General features: G+C 34.5%; 1 protein-coding gene across 1 annotated transcript in view; it reads left to right on the top strand.

The window, feature by feature from the left end:
* Positions 1–18993, top strand: part of ZNF385D (zinc finger protein 385D) — a gene marked incomplete in the record, with an annotated part of 956631 nt that overhangs the window by 486575 nt on the left and 451063 nt on the right. The window contains 1 exon segment of the mRNA NM_001302426.1: positions 16973–16991.

The following is an 18993-nucleotide window of genomic DNA, read 5'->3' as shown; positions in this document are numbered from 1 at the left end:
ACAAGCCCAAATATCTTTGATGACATTTCCCTTCATGAAATAGTCACTTCACAAACTACAGAAATCCATTAAAGTCCTGTCCTCATACAAATTTCTCAAAGGTAAAATTTGTAGGTGATTCTCCATCAAGAAGGGACCTTTTATCTCCTAGTGGGAAGCATAATGGGGCAACTTGACACATCCATAGGAAAGGATCAATAAATGCTGCTCCCAAGGGGACATCCTTGGAGGGGCAAAAAAGGAAAGGAACATGTTAAATCCTTTGAAAACGTGTGGCATTGAATGGAGTGGCAGACGTTCTAGTCATTTGGCCCACCCATATGAATGAAAGTATGTAATGGGAGGGGACCCACAGGGGCACTGCTGATCCAATCACACCACAGGGAAAAATTAAGTTAATGTCATTAGGTAGGGAGAACTATTTAAAAATATACAATTCTTTATTAGATTTTCTTATGAGAGGTCAATGCTAATCATGTATTTGAACTCAAATCCCATCAGCTTATAATTGTCTTTGGCAAATGTTAACTAGACGCTATCACATAATTATATATCAGCTGTCTATACCTCCACTTCTTTCTACAGATGCACTCCAGTTCAGTACAGACAATGTAGCATTTTAAGATTCCATGAGACTAGGCCTGAACAAGACTCATAAAAATTGTGGTTTTTCTGAGCCATCCATCCAATATCTGCTTGAGTTTTATTTCTTCAAAAAGGATAAGGAACAGAGTCAGTCACAATGAGCAGCATCATTGAAGGGTGGTGCTCAGAGAGGACGGGAGGTGAAGGGATGTCAAATGCAGAAAGGGCTCAGTTCAAATGTTGCACAGTTCTGAACCAAGAAAAGGGGTAGAAAGTTGTTTTTTCTTCCTCATCTTTACTCCATTAATCACAGCCAGATTCGGTTACTAAATCTACAATCATTGTGCAGCGAATTAAGTACAAGACACATCTATACTATGACTTAGAGGAAGGAAAACCTTCTTCCATCATCCAGGCTTAACTTTATGGTGGGAAGATAAACAGTCTGGATGAAATAGGCAGACCACTAGAAGACAGGCAGAATTGAGATAAGGCCAGGATCAGTGTGTGCTGCCAATTTTTACTGATACTGTAAGAAAAATTATCCATGTATCTATGTGATGGTTAATTTTATGTGCCAACTTGACTGGGCCATCATGCCCAGATATGTGGTCAAACATTATTCTGGATGTTTCTGAGAAGGTGTTTTTTTCTTGGATAAGATTAACACTTAAATCAGTGGACTTTGAGTAAAGCAGATCATTCTTCATATATGGGTGGACCTTATCCAATTAACTGAAGACCTTAATAGACAAAGACTGACCTCCACTGAGCTAGGAGGAATTACTTTGGACTATAACTGTAACTCCTGCAGATTTCAGACTCACAGAGCCTTTACAGTTGTGTGAGCCAATTTCTTTAAATAAATCGGTCTCTTTCTTTCTACACACACACACACTCACACACACACACAGACACACCCTGTTCTATTTCCATGGAAAACCCTAATATAATATATATATATATATATATATATACACATAAGTTTATTATCATTTTCACTGATATAAAATTTGTGTAACAACTTAAAGTAACAATAAAATATATAAAACTTTTCATTGCAAATGTCTTATAACCAATTGATTCTCACATAATTCTTTCTTGGTTTATGTATGCATAGCTGATCTCTGATGGCAATTTAAGCATGATTTGACACGTGGAGTTATATCTCCATTTGCTCTTTTCCCAGTAAAAATATTGTCATAAAATCTACGTAAACTTGTGAAATTCACTATTTTTTTCATCAAATTTTGTTGCTAACAATTGTGTCACAATATTAGGGTATAAGTAAGTATTTGATTATTATTTGACTCAGCAAAGAATTTATTGTGAATAAGTATAGTTCAATACAAATGTTAGTTGATATTTTAGTTTATGTTAGCAAGTAAGGGAAGAATGAAAGAAAAAAATGAATTTTGGAACTTCATTTAACTTTACTGAATTGGATAATAATTTTAGAATATTGAAAGAAATTTTCATTTGTTTTTTCTGCTATTCTCAATGTAACAGCTGCATATATGATATGCTTTTATGTAAATTATTAACATTTTTTCCACCACTTTCTTTAATCTAGAGAAGAAGTTGGTAAGTTTTTCTTTAAACAGCCAGATAGTAACTAATTTAGGATTCATGGACCATATAGTCTGCAAGTTGTATCTACTGCATTCTGCCATTGTTGCTCAAAAGTAGCCACAGATAAAATGAAAATAAGTGAGCATGGCTGTATTCTCCCTGAAAAACTTTATTTACAAAAAAAAAGTGCAGATAAATTTTGGATTGAGGGTCATACTTTCATGATCCTCGTGTATAAATCAACAAGCAAATAAATCAACCTTTATTTAAAATGTTTGCCAATTTCCACTGTGTAAATATTCCCATATGGTCAATTTCAATCTCCCTGTGTAATGTCACTGGATCTGGAGCTGGAAAAAGCTATGCGTTAGCACACAATTGTATGGTATTTCCACTGTACAGATGAAATACACACAAATAACCTTTAGAGAACAGATGATAGTAAAATGTAGTAAAATAAGAACCGTTGACTTCTGGCCATTTATTGCCTGTGTTTTTAGTATAATTGCAAGGATATGTAATTAATTTTTTAATGTTGGCTGGTTGAAAACTTGGCTTATAAAATTTCTGAACATTTAAAAATTAGCTCTTTTGAGCCGTTACAAGCTGGCTCTAACACACCACTTGCCAAGGTCAAGAACCAACTTAATAGCAGAGTTGAGGCCACACAACTATTCTAGGGGATAAATATTGGATAGAAACTTAGATGTCAGATAGACATTAGGAGAAGCACTCAGATAACAATTCCAGTGAAGGGATGGTGATCTACTTAGGCAAGGCTACTTTCAGAGTTGTCTACTGTTTGCAAGGCACACTCTGTGCCAAATGCCTGATAATTTCAGTTTAACAACATTCTGGGTTGAAAAGGAATTTCTCAATTGACTGGAGAATATAATTATCATTTATAATATCATTTCTATGGAAAAATAGATTTCAGGTTCCAAACTTAGTGATCCTAATTATTTCTTGCAAAATGGTAACAACCAAACAGATGTGTCTTATCCTATGTCTCCCTTTTCTTTGCAAACCATCCGCATTTATATTGTGTGTTTTATGTTACATGTCAGCTCTAAAAGCCTTAGCAACCCTCTAATAACATACACTAAGGATATCACAAAATGGTGCACAAACCGATTCCCTTTGAAAGACAAGAAATTTGACTTAGTAGATATGGTTTCCTGCTGAAGAGAGTGAAACGGATGAGATGTCGTGGCATGTCTCAATCTCAGACCAATTGTTCTGATACGTAGTTCAGCCTACATTAGCTGCTGAAAGAACTTCCATGATAATAACGTGCATTGCCTAAATAATCCCATTTTCCACATACATAAATTCTAGCCAAATATGTGCAGCAATCTGATGGAATGTAACAAAAATGAAATGACTTTCCTTTCTGTAGTGAATATGCCTTATTTGCTTTGCAGGCAGCATTGTGCATCAACAAAACGCATTTCTCATCATTTCCGGCAAATTTCTTTAAATCTATGTCATTCCAAGCTTCAGGAATCTTGGGAAACGCTGTCAAATTGTATGTGTTTATTCACTTCATGAAATAGCATGACCAAGGATGAATGGTAGATTCACATGATAATAAATGTTTATATCAGAATATATATCATAAACCCTCATGATCAGGCAAAATCTTATTTTATAGATGTGAAAAATGAAGGCCCAGAATATGTAACTGATTTAGTCCATTTGGTGAGACATTTGTCTGGTTAGAAAAATCATTTAGTTTTATTTTTATTTTTTGAGGGGAAAGAAATTTGTTGGTTTATATTAAAAGATAAATTATTTTAAAAGATATTAATATAAATCTTTAAGTTTATAAATCAATTTGAATTTTTCCTTGGCCCAAATTCTTACAGATCAAATAATCACATAATAAAAAAATTGAGCTCTTGATGAGAAGACAAGCTACCAAGACATTGTCATAACTTTGAACAAAATAGATAATAGCCTTATCTGCATACAAACTACCCCATAAGATGATATGTGTTGTTTTCTTAGTACACTTCTTAAAGTGGTAGGAGACAAAGCATAAATCTGTCACCTCCAAATAAGCATCAATATTTTCTCAGAATGATATTTTAATGAGGGTTTGTTCAATAGTGAGGAGTCAAATTATATACTATTCTCCAGAGTAAATATTCTAAATGCAATTACTATTAGCATAATCATCTTAATTGCTTTTTACCTTCATCTAAAGAATGTAAGTACAATTTCTGAGGAAAAGTGGAGAAACTGGGAAAGTGCTCAAGTAGCTATGCTCTTCATAAAAAAACTCTACATAATTAGCTAATCAAAACTGTTGCAACTGCTCATGTACATGGTCTAATGAAAATTGAAAGCTAAATTATTACTAGCTGTTTCTCAGACTATCATGTTTGAGAATCGGGAGCATTGCTTCTCAAACTATAATGTCTGAGAATCAGGGGATCTTGTTAAAATGCAAATTTTGATTTACAAGTTCTGGGATGTTTCCCAAGCTTCTGTACAGGCACGACTCAGAGTTAGTGCAAGTTCAAGTTCCAAACAACCACAATAAAACGAATATCACAATAAAGAGAGCCACACACATTTTTTGTTTTCTAGTGCATATAAAAGTTATATTTATACTGTACTGTAGTCTATTAAGTTTGCAATAGCATCATGTATAAAACAACAATGTATATATCTCAATTTAAACATATTTTATTACTAAGAAATGCTTACAATCATCTGAATCACCACGTAGTCATAATCTTTTCGTTGGTGGAAGGTCTTGCCTGGATGTTGATGCCTGCTGGCTGAACAGGATGGTGGTTGCTGAAGTTTGAGATGGCTGCGACAACTTTTGAAAATAAAGACAAAGATGTTTACTGCATTTTCTTTTCACAAAAGATTTCTCTGTAGCATGCAATGCTGTTTGATAGCATTTTACTCACAGTAGCATTTCTTTCAAAATTGCAGTCAGTCCTCTGAAACTCTGCCACTGATTTATTAACTAAGTTTATGTAATATTCTAAATCCTTTGGTGACATTTCAAACAATGTTCAAAGCATCTTCACTAGGAGTTGATTCCATCTCAAGAAACCACCTTCTTTGCTCACCCAGAACAATTCCAGATCCATTCAAGTTTTATTTTGAGATTGCAACAACTCAGTAACATCTTTAGGCTCCACTTCTAATTCTAGTTCTCTTACTATTTCCATCACATATGCAGTTACTTCCTCTGCTGAAATCTTGAAGTGCTCAGTCATCCATGAGGGTTGGAATCAACTTTTTCCAAATTCCTGTTCATGTTGATATTTTTACCTGCTCCCATGATTTGTGAATATGCTTAATGGCATCTAGAATGATGAGTCCTTTCCAGAAGGTTTTCAATTTACATTGCCCAGATCCATCAGAGGAGTCACTAGAATGGCAACTATAGCCTTGTGAAATGTTTTTCTTAAATATAATACTGGAAAGTCAAAATTACTCCTTGATTCATGGGTTGCAGAATGCATCTTATGTTAGCAGGCATTAAAACAACGTTAATCTCCTTGTACATCTCCATTAAAAGCTCTTGGGTGGCCAGTATGTTGTCAATGGACAGTGATATTTTAAAAGGAATCTTTTTCTCTGAGAAGTAGTTTTCAACAGTGGACTTAAAATAATCGGTAAATTAAGATGTAAACAGATGTGCTGTCATCCAGGCTTTGTTGTTTCATTTATAGAGCACAGGCGGAGTAGATTTAGCATCATTCTTAAGGGCATAGGATGTTTGGAATGGTCAATGAGCCCTGGCTTCAACTTAAAGTCGCCAATGGGATTAGCCTCTCCCAACAGAGTCAGCCTGCCCTTTGAAAATTTGATGCCAGGCACTAACTTCCTTAGAGCTATGAAAGTCCTAAATGACATCCTCTTTCAACGTAAGGCTGTTTGTCTGCACCGAGAATCTGTTGTGTACTGTAGCTTCCTTCATCAATGATCTTAGCTAAGTCTTCTGGATCACTTGCTGAAGCTTCTACATCACTGCTTGCAGCTTCGCCTTGTACTTTTATGTTATGAATATGGCTTATTTCCTTAAACTTCATTAACCAACCCCTGTTAGCTTCAGACTTTTCTTCCACAGCTTCCTCACCTCTCTCAGCCTTCACAGAATTGAACAAAGTTAGGGCTTTGCTCTGGATTAGGCTTTGGCTTTAAGGAAATGGTGTGGATTGCTTAATCTTCTATCCAGACCACCAAAACTTTCTTCATATCAGCAATAAGGCTGTTTGGCTTTCTTATAATTCATGTGTTTGCTGAAGTAGCATTTTCCATTTTTTTCAAGAAATTTTCCTTTGCGTTCACAACATTGCTAACTGTTTGGCAGGAGAGACCTACTTTCAGTCTGTATCAGCTTTTGACATGCCTTCTTCATTAAGCTTAATCATTTCTAGCTTTTGACTTAACGTGAGAAATGTGCAAATCTTCTTTTCATTTGAACACTTAGAGGCCATTGTAGGGTTATTAATTAAATTAATTTCAACATTATTTTGTCTCAGGGGATAGGGAGGCCGAAGGACAGGGAGAGAGACATGGGTCGACTGGTGGATAGAAAGGTCAGACACAACATTTATCAATGAAGTTTGCCATCTCTTATAGGCACAGTTTATGGTGCCCCAAAACCATTACAATAGTAACATTAAGGATCATTGATCACAGATCAACATGACAGATATAGTGAAAGGATTTGAATATTGCAAGAATTACCAAAATGTGAGAGAAACACGAAGTGAGCACGTGCTGTTGGAAAAATGGTGCCAATAGAAGCTTAACACAGCATTGCCACAAACCTTCAAACACAGTATCTGTGAAACACAATAAAGCAAAGTGCAATAAAATGAGGTATAACTGTTTCTAACGCAGTGCTCATAAGTGAGTCTGATCCTACTGATCTAGATCACTTTTTTTTGTAACAAAATCATTCTTTTATAGTCATTTTATGCTTCTGGAACCTTTAAAAAAGGCCAAGGTAGGAAACCATAATGTCATTTGAAATACTTCATTTGGCTTAATTTGCATGCTATTTGCATACCCATAGTATTTTTACATATTTAAAAAGTAATTGCATTTATTAGCTTTAATGATGCCAGGGAGAGCCAAACTGTGGCCAGACCCTAATTTGGTGGACTGATTTAACATTTCAAGATTACATGAAAGAAGAGTTTGTTCCCCCACTTGCACATTCTTTTCCTTGAAAGATGAAACCATTAAAAAAGTATGACTGTCCACGCTTTTCTCCTATTCATTGTAAGATTAAAGGGATGACATTATAAAACCAACTGTAGTGTTATATAGTCATGCATCCTCCAAAGCTGAAGTTTTTATGTAACTCTCCAAATGAGGACTCTCTGGTGCCCTTTTCAATGAAGCGCCTAGTGGCTCAGAGACAGCTGCTTATTTTATGTTTAGTGATTCCTGACCTCTGTGACTATTTTTTAATTGAAGTGCTGTGGCATATTACAACAGCGGTGAGAAAAGCGTTGTATTTAGGATGTGTGAGGACTTGATACCTATGGTAATAAATTCATCTTAATAGCTTCCTGCCTTTGAAGAAGAAAGTTTACAGCAGATCAGCTAATACACAAAAGCCTACACCACTTCAAGAGTACAGTCTTGCTATTCGTATTAGGTGTTTTGATGACATAACTGTTCTTAATGCTAAACAACTATATTAAGAACAAAGACAAGAAGCATCTGCAAAAGTAGCTGAGAGCCAGCACTCTAATCCCAGAGATGGCAATAAACGGATCCCGTGTGTCCTCTCCAGAGCAGACAGTCTGTCACTTAGACAACACTAGTTTGGCAGAAATCATTTCTGAGAACAAACACTTTGGAGTCAAGAGGACTAAACTCATTGTACTTAAAGAACATGACAAACACAGGATTTTTTTTCCATTCATGATTTTTAAAAATTCAACAAGAGGTAAATTTTCATATCATTTGATTCCTTGTTAATGTCATTCAAGACAAGCAAAGTGTTTCTATCTTGATGTGTTTTACAAACTTGAGAAGTATTCAAATGATGAAAAATAACAAAGGCACATATTTTTTCTGGTAGTGTATCACAAGAGAACTACTGTTGGCAGCAAGTTCTGTCCTACCCTCCTGCTCTCCAAATGTACATGGCTCTTTTTATAAAATAGCTTTAGGGTTTGTATGAACCTAAATAAAAATTGTTTTATAAGGGCTTTCCCACATAAATGCAAAAAAGAACTTCAAATGTGCTTGATAAATAACTGCTGTGATATATAGTTGAAAATAACTTGCTAATCTTAGTAACAAAATGCTATATGACAGGCATGTCGTGTTACAGCTAAAATATTTAAATCTTCTCAATAGAAAATAGAAGCACATCCATGACTCAGAAATTCCACTTCATGGAATCTACCTAGAGGAAGAATCACTTGTTTCAATGAGAGCATTTAAATATGCTTCATTACGGTGCTGTTTATAACAATGGAAACATGGAAGCATGAAAATTGCTTACATGTGCAGTCATGTAGTGGAATACTATGCAGCTGTTAAAATACAAGTTGAAAAATAAAAAGGACTTCATGCAGATATTAGTGAGTGAAAACACAAAATAGATTTTCAAAGTATGATACACTTTTCTGTAAACATACACAAAACAATACTAATTTTTCTTTTTACACATATTAATGCCTTCATACTGCTGGAGCACTCATGAAACTGATAGTAGGGAGTTCCTTATGAAACAGGCTTGCTCACATGGCGCTTGAGTTGTATTTAAATGAGTTCATGAGACAATATCTCATAGTAATTAAGAATTTGAATCCACAGTCAGACTGCTTGCTTTCAAATCCAAACTCTCGTTTTTATGAGCTACATCACCTGGATAAGTTACTTAAGATCTCTCTATACCTTAGTTTCCTCATGTGTAAGATGTAGTAATAATATCTCCTCAGGAAGTTGCCTAGAGGATTGTATCAGTTACTATATTTTACTGAACCTAAGATGTCATCAATTCGAAGATGCAATGTTATGATACACCATCAGTTTCAAAGATGTCAAAATGGGAAAAGATCAGCATCTTAAAATGGAAGAATATATTTAAGGTACTTATAAATAGCACTTAATATAAGTTGTTTATCATTTTATCATGAAATCTTCATTGCTGTTGTAATTAAAATTAATAGTATATCAACACATAAAATAGAGATAACAGATGTATTAAAGAAGTTCATCTGTAACTTCCCAAATAAATTTATTGTGGAAAACCATAAAATAGGTTCTGATTACTTTTATTAGGTATCTCTACAAGCAGGTACGCTGATGCCTCAGCTCTAAAAGTGAGTCCGCATTGGTGGAGTTAATTTTCTTAGGTTCATCCATTACAAATCCCAATTCTATCAGCATCTGACATAGCAGCTCACGCATTTCACTGCAGGCCCCTTAAGAAAATTAGCTTTATTAACTAAGTACTAAAAATAGTTTATAATCCAGAGCAAACAAGAACTGCTATACAGCACAGCTGTGTTTTCCTTGAACCATTTCTGAGGCTCTCCAGAATCAATTATCACTAGTCATCTATTGTGCCTTATATTTATATGGAAAGATCAGGTTAAATTAATTAACTTTAAATAACTACCAAAGTGTGTGTGACACTGCTGTCATCCTTCTAATCTAACACGTTTCTGGGAATGTGCGTGCTCCCTAGAGTCACAGTCTCAGAGAATGGGTCATATATTGAGGGCATCTGCTCTTGAATTGATTCCCTTAGTGGATCAAAATTCCAGGCCACTGTGCTTTTGAGGCCCTACTTCAGGCTGTAATCGATGTTTGGCTACAGCGTTTGCTGGGTTGGTGCTCAGTTTCATACAGAGCCAAAGCAGGGTAGTTATGAAAATGCCCATTCCTATGCAAACAGAAAGAGTATCTGAAATGACCTTGTTTAACGAGTCTCAGTGTTTTGGTGTTCCACATGGTAAGTTTTGCCTTTTTCCTGTACAGGTCACTTAGGGCAGGCGAATAAACCTGATCCCATGGTAGTTACAGCCCTCTAGGAGTTCACAGTCATGGTGTTTTACTGCAAAAGCAAATGGATCATAGAAATTAAACTGAGCTTTAATTGTGTTAACAGTTGCTCTTAATCCTTCCTTGGAATGGGAAAAGTGTGGAAAGAAGTGCTTCTCTGCTTAATGGGCAAACGCATAATGTAAACAATGATTCTTTGGAAGATTAGTGATCCTAAAGAAAGCAATTAGAGAAAGAAAGAACCTTTAGACAGAAGCTAATGCTTAGTAGCTTGCAGCAGGGTAAAGCTGTACAGAATTTTATTTTCACATTAGATGGAATTCTTTCAAAGATTTTGTACTACAAAACAGGAAAATTGAGTTTTGGATAACTTTAAATGGTAAAAAAAAAAATCAAAAATATAAGAAAACTTGTTCTAACCCCTGTACTATTTTCTATCCATGAAATCATTATGGAAAAGCTGTTCTGTTCTTCATATTTACCCAGCACTGAGCACGAGGCATGAGACATAGTAGGTGCTCAATAAATGTAATAAATGTCAGTTGATTGAAGGGTTAAATGAAAACATGAGAAAGTAAGTCAGCCTTTAGAGTCATTCTTAGTCAACAGAATATATATATTATATATAATTTTTCATTTTCTTGAAGACAAATACTAGATTAAGTTGTGTTAACAGATAAAACTCACAGGCAGTCAGTGGCTCTCTAGTGATCCCCAAATCATCCCAAAATGATTATATCCATCCCGTTTTGACCAGGCTGAATGAAGACAGTTACTCTGAGGCACCCCTAATAGATAAGCAATAGGACAAAGAAAAAAAAAAAAAACACCAGATTTGGAATAAAAAGTTCTACCAATTACAAGATATGTGTTTTGAAAAATTCCAAACATTTTCTATCCCTCAGGTTTTTTGTTTGTTTGTTTGCTTGCTTGCTTTACACTTACAAGATGCAAACAATATCATTCCTGATATCACAGCTTAAACTGAATATTATATTATGTGTGAAAATACTTTGGGAGACTGTAAAGCAGTACTTCTCAAACCAACTATGATGAAGTAACTCGTTTTTCTTTCTGGATTTTAAATTTCTAATCCATTGAGAACTGATGCTTTTAAATCTCCACATGTGAATGTCACAGCAATCCTAAATTGATATTAAGGTTTCTAAATGCCTAGTTTCAATTTCTTATTCTATGGATGTAGGAAACTGTTTGCTGAGCAGCCTGGGTCTGCCAGATCTACTCTTTGAGTAGTGCTTCCATAAGAGCTGTACAAATAGAGCTGGAATGATGATGATCACAATGAAGATGACAACAGTAGTGGCAATGACACGGCTGCCACTACTTGGAGTGGCCTTGGAGTTTGATATCAAAGGCTGGCCTGGGTTTGAGCTGGTTGAGGGAGAAGTGAGTGTATTGCATACATGAGAAAACCTGAGCAAAGGAAAGATGAGACACAAATGGCAGCACTAAGACCATTTTGCACTGGAGTATCAGATATATTTTGAAAAGAAGACTGTAGAGTGATGTTTTGAAAGACATGGGGGATTAGCAGGTAAATGAGAAGCTTAAAGTGGTATTTAGAGATGCTACATTTAGTGACTTCAGAAGGTATAAACTGAAGCAGCAATGTAGATTAATATTCAAGATATGAGGATAAAAGGGTGACTAAAGTGGGATCCAAAGCAAATGGGTGCCAGAAATACAATGAAAGAAGAACTGATGGAGGCTATGATCTAATTTACATTTAGGGGAATGAGGAAAACAGTGGAAGATTTTGCAACCGTGAAAATAAATACTGAAAGTTCTGACCAAAGAAATTAGGTTAAAAAAAAGAAATAAAAAGACATTCAAATTGGAAAGGAGAAAGTAAAATTATCTCTGTTTCTAGATGACATGGTCTAATATGTAGAAAACCATACATACTTCACACCAAAGAAAACTGTTAGAACTAATAAGTAAATTTAGTAAAGTTGCAGGGCATAATATTAACATACAAAAATCAGTTGTGTTTCTGTACACTAAACAATGAACAACCCTAAAAGGAAATTAAGAAAATAATCCCATTTTAAATAACATCAAAATAAAAAAAGGCATCAAAATAATAAAATACTTATGAATAAACTTAATTAAGAACACAAAGCCTTATATGCTGAAAACTATAAAGCTTTGCTAAAAGAAATTAAAGAACAAACAAACAAGTGGAAATGCATCTCATGTTCATGAATTGAAATACTTAATATTGTTAAAATGTCCACACTTCCCAAAGCAGATCCAGTGCAATCTCAATTAAAATCTCAATAACATTTTTTACAGAAAGAGAAAATCAAAATTATAAAATTTCAAAAGAATCACAAAGGACCACAAATAGCCATAAAAAATCTTGAAAAAGAACAAAGCTAGAGACATCACATTTCCTGATTTTGAAACATATTACAAAGCTACAGTAATCAAAAGAGTATGGTGCCATTTTAAAGACAGACACATGAATCAGTGGAAAGGAATAGAAAGCCCACATATATATGATCAAGTGGGAATACATCTAACTAAAAACCTTTGCACACCAAGTAAAGCAATCAACAGATGAAGAGGCAATACAGAGTGGGAGAAAATATTTGCAAACCATATATTTGATAAGGAGTTAATATCTAAAAAATTTAAGAAATTCCTACAACTCAATAACAAAAATTCAAAACAAATAACCTGGTTAAGAAATAGGCAAAGGATTTGATTAAACATTTTTCCAAAGAAGACATACAAATTGCCAGTAAGTATATTAAAAGATGCTCAACATCATTAAACATCAGAAAAATGCAAATCATAACCACAATGAAATATTGTTTACACTTGTTAGGATGGCCATTATTTAAAAAAAGAAAAGCAAAAAGGAAGAAGTGATAGCAAGAATATGGAAAAAATGGAACCCTCGTGTGCTGTTGGTGAGAATGTATAATGGTGCATCTTCTGTCAAAAATAGTATAGAGGTTTCACCAAAATAGTTAAAAATAGAACTACCATATGATTTAACAATTCTAATTCTGGGTATTTATACAAAAAAAAAAATGAAATCAGGATCTTGAAGAGATACTTGCTTACTCATGTTGATTTTATAATAGCATTATTCGCAATAGCCAAGAAGTGCAAACAACCTAAACATTCATGGAGAGAAAAATAGGTAAAGAAAATCTGGTATACACATACAATGAAGTATTATTTGGCCATTCAAAAGAAGGAAATATTGTAATATGTGACATCATAGATGGACCTTGAAAACGTTATGCTAAGTGAAATAAACCAGTCACAAAAGGACAAATACGGCATGATTCTACGTACACAAGTTATCTAAAGTGGTCAAACTCATCAAAATAGAAAGTAAAATGGCAGTTTCCAGGTTCTAAGCGGAGGCAGAAATGGGAAGTTTCTGTTCAATAGGTATACAATTTCAGTCACACAGGATGCAAAAGTTCTGCAGATCAGCTGTGTAACATAGTGCTTATAGTTAAGAATACCATACTGTACACCTAAAAAGGAAAGAAGGTGGATATCAAGTTATGTGTTTTTACCACAATAAGAAAGAGAAAATATGGCAATAAGTAGATACATAGAAAAAATGTAGAGTATTATATGTGAGAACAGGAAAAGAGCTGAGACTATATCATGGCTATGCCACTTCCTGTGTGCCTTTGGATAATCCATTTAAATTGATGAGATTTATTTATCTGTAAACTAACTTTAAAAATATACAGCCCATGTGGTCACTGTAATGTCGAATGTTATAACATATGATACTATATGTTAACCACTGAATAGCACATTGTATGCTGCATGAACACACTTATACACTTATATATCTATGTTCATATATCAAATCCATAGCTTTATCTTTCCATCATCTAGCTATCTACCTTTAATATATATTCTTTATCATTCAAAAAATATTTAAAGTTTATAAAATCCACTTGTACCAATAAAGATAAACCTTAAAAGAGAGAATTAAATTTTATTATATGATGCCGAACCTTGACTTGATCTGGGTATGTGCTTTCTTTGTACATAAATCGACTGGCACGAAATAGTGGTAACAGTTGTGTCATCCTGTCTTGGATGCACACCAAAGCCATTGAACTATAAATACTAGTTAAAACTGTTTTTGTGGCACCTCTTTTATTAATGGTAACATTATCAACTGTATACCCTTAATACTCTAAATTGTATGTATACAATTACATCTTTAGAGGAAGTGTGTTATCAAAACAGCATTGTAGCGGCTGGGAAATTTGCTGAAGACAGATTGTTATGTTTTTTGATGCTTTTATCCCTTCAGAAGTTTAGGTTTGCAAGCTCAGCAAACTCTATTTCTTTCAGGCCATTTTGCCACATTGTAAATGGCAACCATTTCATTATGGTCTCAGCATCTAAATAGTAAGACTTCACTGACCTAATGGTAACCAATGAAGTGTACAAGAGTGATATAAAACTTATCTAATTCAAAGACTTCTAGATTAAGGGCTGTAATTTTAAAACTCCTGTCACCAGGAATGTGTTGTTATTACATAAGACCAACAATATGTTTTTATTTGCTTATCCAGAATGCCTTCAGTATCTTCAATTCAATAGATTTTCATTTTTCAAAAAGTGTGTATGTGGAGTTCCAGTTATGCATAGTGCTAGGAATATAAGAATAATAGAAAAGATGGTTCTTGACCTCAAAGTCTTTACAACATAATGTAGCATGCACTATGAGAAAATGCAACTTCAAACATGCTCAGATGGAAACAAACCTTACTAAGTCTGTACTGCTAAAGGCAGTTGTCACCACATATATTACTCGAGCATCACTAAATTTCTGTTCTGTTTTTGTGTGTAATTTGTGTGTTTTTAACTTATAAATGATCTGTTCTAATATGAAGTACAAAAACTTCTACAAATGAAGACCTTAAATAGGATGATATAAAATATAAACCATATTTTAAAATATGTATATTTATTACACAAGAAAATCTTTTATTAAAAATTATTAAATAAAATGATGGAGTATTTTTTTTTTTTCTGAAACAGAGTTTTGCTCTTTGTTGCCCAGGCTGGAGTGCAGTGGTGGAATCTCGGCTCACTGCAACCTCCACCTGCTGGGTTCAAGTGATTCTCCTGTCTCAGCCTCCTGAGTAGCTGGGATTACAGGCGCCTGTCGGCTAACTTTTGTATTTTTAGTAGAGACGGGGTTTCATCATGTTGGCCATGCTGGTCTCAAACTCCTGACCTCAGGTGATCCACCTGCCTCAGCCTCCGAAAGTGCTGGGATTAAAGGTGTGAGCCACTGCTCCCGGCCTGGAGTAATTTTTAAAACTGTTCCTAAGTTCAGTTTTCTTAAAGAAAACACTTGGTTCAGGATGCTATCTTAATCAAATTAAATCTCTCACAAAGAGGCATAGATAGAATAGAAGGTGTAACCATTGACAAAATTACTAAATCATGATAATCATTCCTTTATACATTGATTTGTTCAACAGTTATTTATTGAGTACCTACTACATGCCAGTCACTTTTCAAAACCATGGAAATGGAGCAATTAATATAACAAAGTTACTGCCTTCAAGGAGTTTACGCTTTAGTGGACTGACCAGACAATAATTTTAAATTTTCAATAGTATTAATATTTCGGGTAGTTGCAAGTGCTATAGTAAAGAATTAAGCAAGGTCTAAATGATAGGAGTGTCTGCATGGATGGCTGTGTGATGAGAGTGCACGATTAAAGATCATCATTTTGACAGTGTGACATTGGAGCAGATCTCTGGAGAAAGTGAGGGAAATACAGTGGGGAAGAATGTTCTAGGTAGAGGGAGCACTGTGTGCACAGGACCTGGTACAACAGCATGTCTGGTGATTCAAAGACTAGAGATGACCCGATACTGCCAGAATAAAGCAAGCAAGAGAGTTGTACTGAGAGATGAGGTCACAGAGTTGGGGAGAGTCTTCAGGCAGATAACTTGAGGTCCTGAAAGCAGCAGTTATTCTGCTTGTAAGAACAAGCTATTAGTTTTTAGCAGATAAGTGGCATGATTCATTTTACATCTGAAAAATATACTTCTGACTACTCTTCAAATAAGGAGAGCAAGAGTGCAACTAGGAAGACATGTCTGGAGTTGAGAGCTGTGGCTTGGATAAGAATGGTAGTGATGGATAAATGAGATCTGATCAGATTCTGAATGTAAAAATTGCAAAAGAAAGAGCAGACATCAGAATCACTCAGAGCAGTGGTATGCTGGAACATGCTCACAGCCGGTTCACAGAGCAGAAATGGGGTGTACATACATATACACGCACACGCGTACGCCTATCTATCTACCTATCTATCTATAATAGTGTTTATAAAATTATCATGCATACCGAAGATTGATAACAGTTGGCCATTTGAATACATGGTTTGTGTGGCTGATTGGGCCATAGAAATTAAGATACCATACAGTAAGACATTTATTGATCATAAATATGAATCTCAGCTTGTATTTTAAAATCAGAGATCAGATACATTGTAATACTACTGCTTCTTACATGAATCACATTTATGTACAAGTTGAAGATAAGTAGCCGCAAGGATTGATTTGTTCACTGATAATTCAAATGAGGCACACTGGGTAGAAGAGCATCCATGTCTGGAATCACGTCATACTGTTAGTATGGTGAAACCACAGCTAGGGCCTGCCCTTTACCTTAGGGCTAACATCTAAATAAAAAGACATGTTGGGGAACAACTGCTCAATCTCTGTATTCCCTGCCTTGAATGCCTGGATGTTTTAAATTATAGCTGATCAAAACAGGTTAAAACAGTCAAGCCATGCTTGTTGACAATTATGATATTGGTCAGGAAGAACATAGACATTCTGTGTGGGAAAAATAATTCCTGAAGTATTTATATACAATTTTTTCCTTAAATCTGCAGTTATACATTTTTAGTGTATATATTAGTGTATATTTTTGGAATGACCGTTCAAATTTAACAATGAGAATGAGGATTTTGTAGATTTGAGAAAGTTGTTTTTTAAAAAAAAATCCACAGTGGGATATAAAAATATATCTTTTTATGAGTTTTATCTACCTAAAAAACCTTCTTTAATCGATTTTAATCTTATCAGTTTTAAGTTAAAAGAATGCCCTATTGTTAATTTGCAATTCTGTGTTTAAGAGACTACACCTACTTTATTGAACTACTTCTAATACCACTTTTGCAAGAAGCTTATTTAAATGCTATCTTAGATTGGCTCCAGGCTTAATTTTCTGTCTTATAGTATAAGATTCTAATCTGTACTCCAAATAGGTGGCATTAACTAATTACTACAGTTCATAAAATATTTTATTTTTCATCTTATGTTGCAGTAAAAGCTAACTATGTTACGCTATTTTTTTCTCTTAGAGTTCATCTAACTGCATCACTTAGAACATGTAATACATTTTAAGCCTGTATTTAGCTTGTCAATTTTTCATTATGGATCCCTCAGAAATAGTTTAATGGTGCCTGTTCAACTTAGTGGGCTTTACTGACCTTCTGCTCTCAGCAGCATTTATTGAAGCCTGACAGTATCAAGGTTACTCTCTAAATGCAATATATATTCCCACTTTAGGAAAGATGTGCTGATGAGCGGTGGGGATCACATGTTGTAAGAGATTACATTTGAAGTTTGGTGTGGGACATTAGTTAATACATATACTGCTACAAAAACTTATTTTGATAACTCTATTGGAATACCTATGTCTGCCTCTGAAGAGGATTTTCGGTCCCATCCCAATGTTATGCTATTTGACATTGTATCTCTGCCCTGTCAAAATATACCAACACATTAGCCATGGAAGATAGTTTTTAAATGAAATGATAAAATGATCTCTTTCTGTTGGCTTAATCTATGTGCTAATGAGTTTGTATAATGTTGTTTCTGGGTCCCTCAAAACATTGTTATGCAGCATACAACTTTTGTAGAAGGGAAAACCGACACTGTAAGTTTAAAAAATAAACTCCCAGTGAAATAGAAACAAAATGAATGTTGTTTTTTCCATAATTCCTGCCAGCTGATGTTGCAGCATTATAATGTTCTATGTTTCAGGCAATCTGTAGAATATGAGAGAGCATAAAATTTCACCTCAGAAAATAGGGTCTAATTCAGGAAGGCACAATTTGCCTCGAGTGTCCATGTAACAGATGGATAACATGTCCACAATGCAATAAGAATTCAGTCAAAGAAAGTATTATTGTAATTGAAAATACTGTGCTCTGTTCAGGTACAAACATATTATCTTCTAACCTATTTAGATGCTGGAAAATAGTTTTTACTTTCTATCTAATTTACATATGTGAACTAATATGCTTTATGTTGTCCTGATACTTGCAAGTAAGTATTTTGTATTAATGGCAGTATTTGTAGAACTTACTTAAATGGTAAAAAATGTTCAATAAGGTTGCCAAGCAATTCCTGAAAATGGAAACAGGGTGCATTTGAAAGAAATAAAGAGAACAAAAATGAAGAAGAGGAGAAGAAATAAGGAACAAGTATACTGTGAATATGCTGAAGTGACAAACATATACTGAACACTTTTGAAAATGAAGATAAAAAATTAGCACGTGTACCACAGGATCCTAATATCCAATAGAAGTACTATTGTTATTATTCCATTCCTATTAGTATTTGTTTCTGCTGTGTTGAATCCTATATGATTTGGTGCAATATGTACCAAAGTGGCTCTTGTCCCAATAATTACTTACTGAAGACATAACTATTCCTCATTCATTCACAGTTACCACAGATACTTTCATTTCATGCATGATACAGTTGTAGCCTA

This window comes from Pan troglodytes, chromosome 2 (assembly GCF_028858775.2).
Source record: "Pan troglodytes isolate AG18354 chromosome 2, NHGRI_mPanTro3-v2.0_pri, whole genome shotgun sequence".
In the NCBI taxonomy this organism is placed as follows: Eukaryota; Metazoa; Chordata; class Mammalia; order Primates; family Hominidae; genus Pan; species Pan troglodytes.
This window is presented reverse-complemented; position numbering and strand designations above follow the sequence as displayed.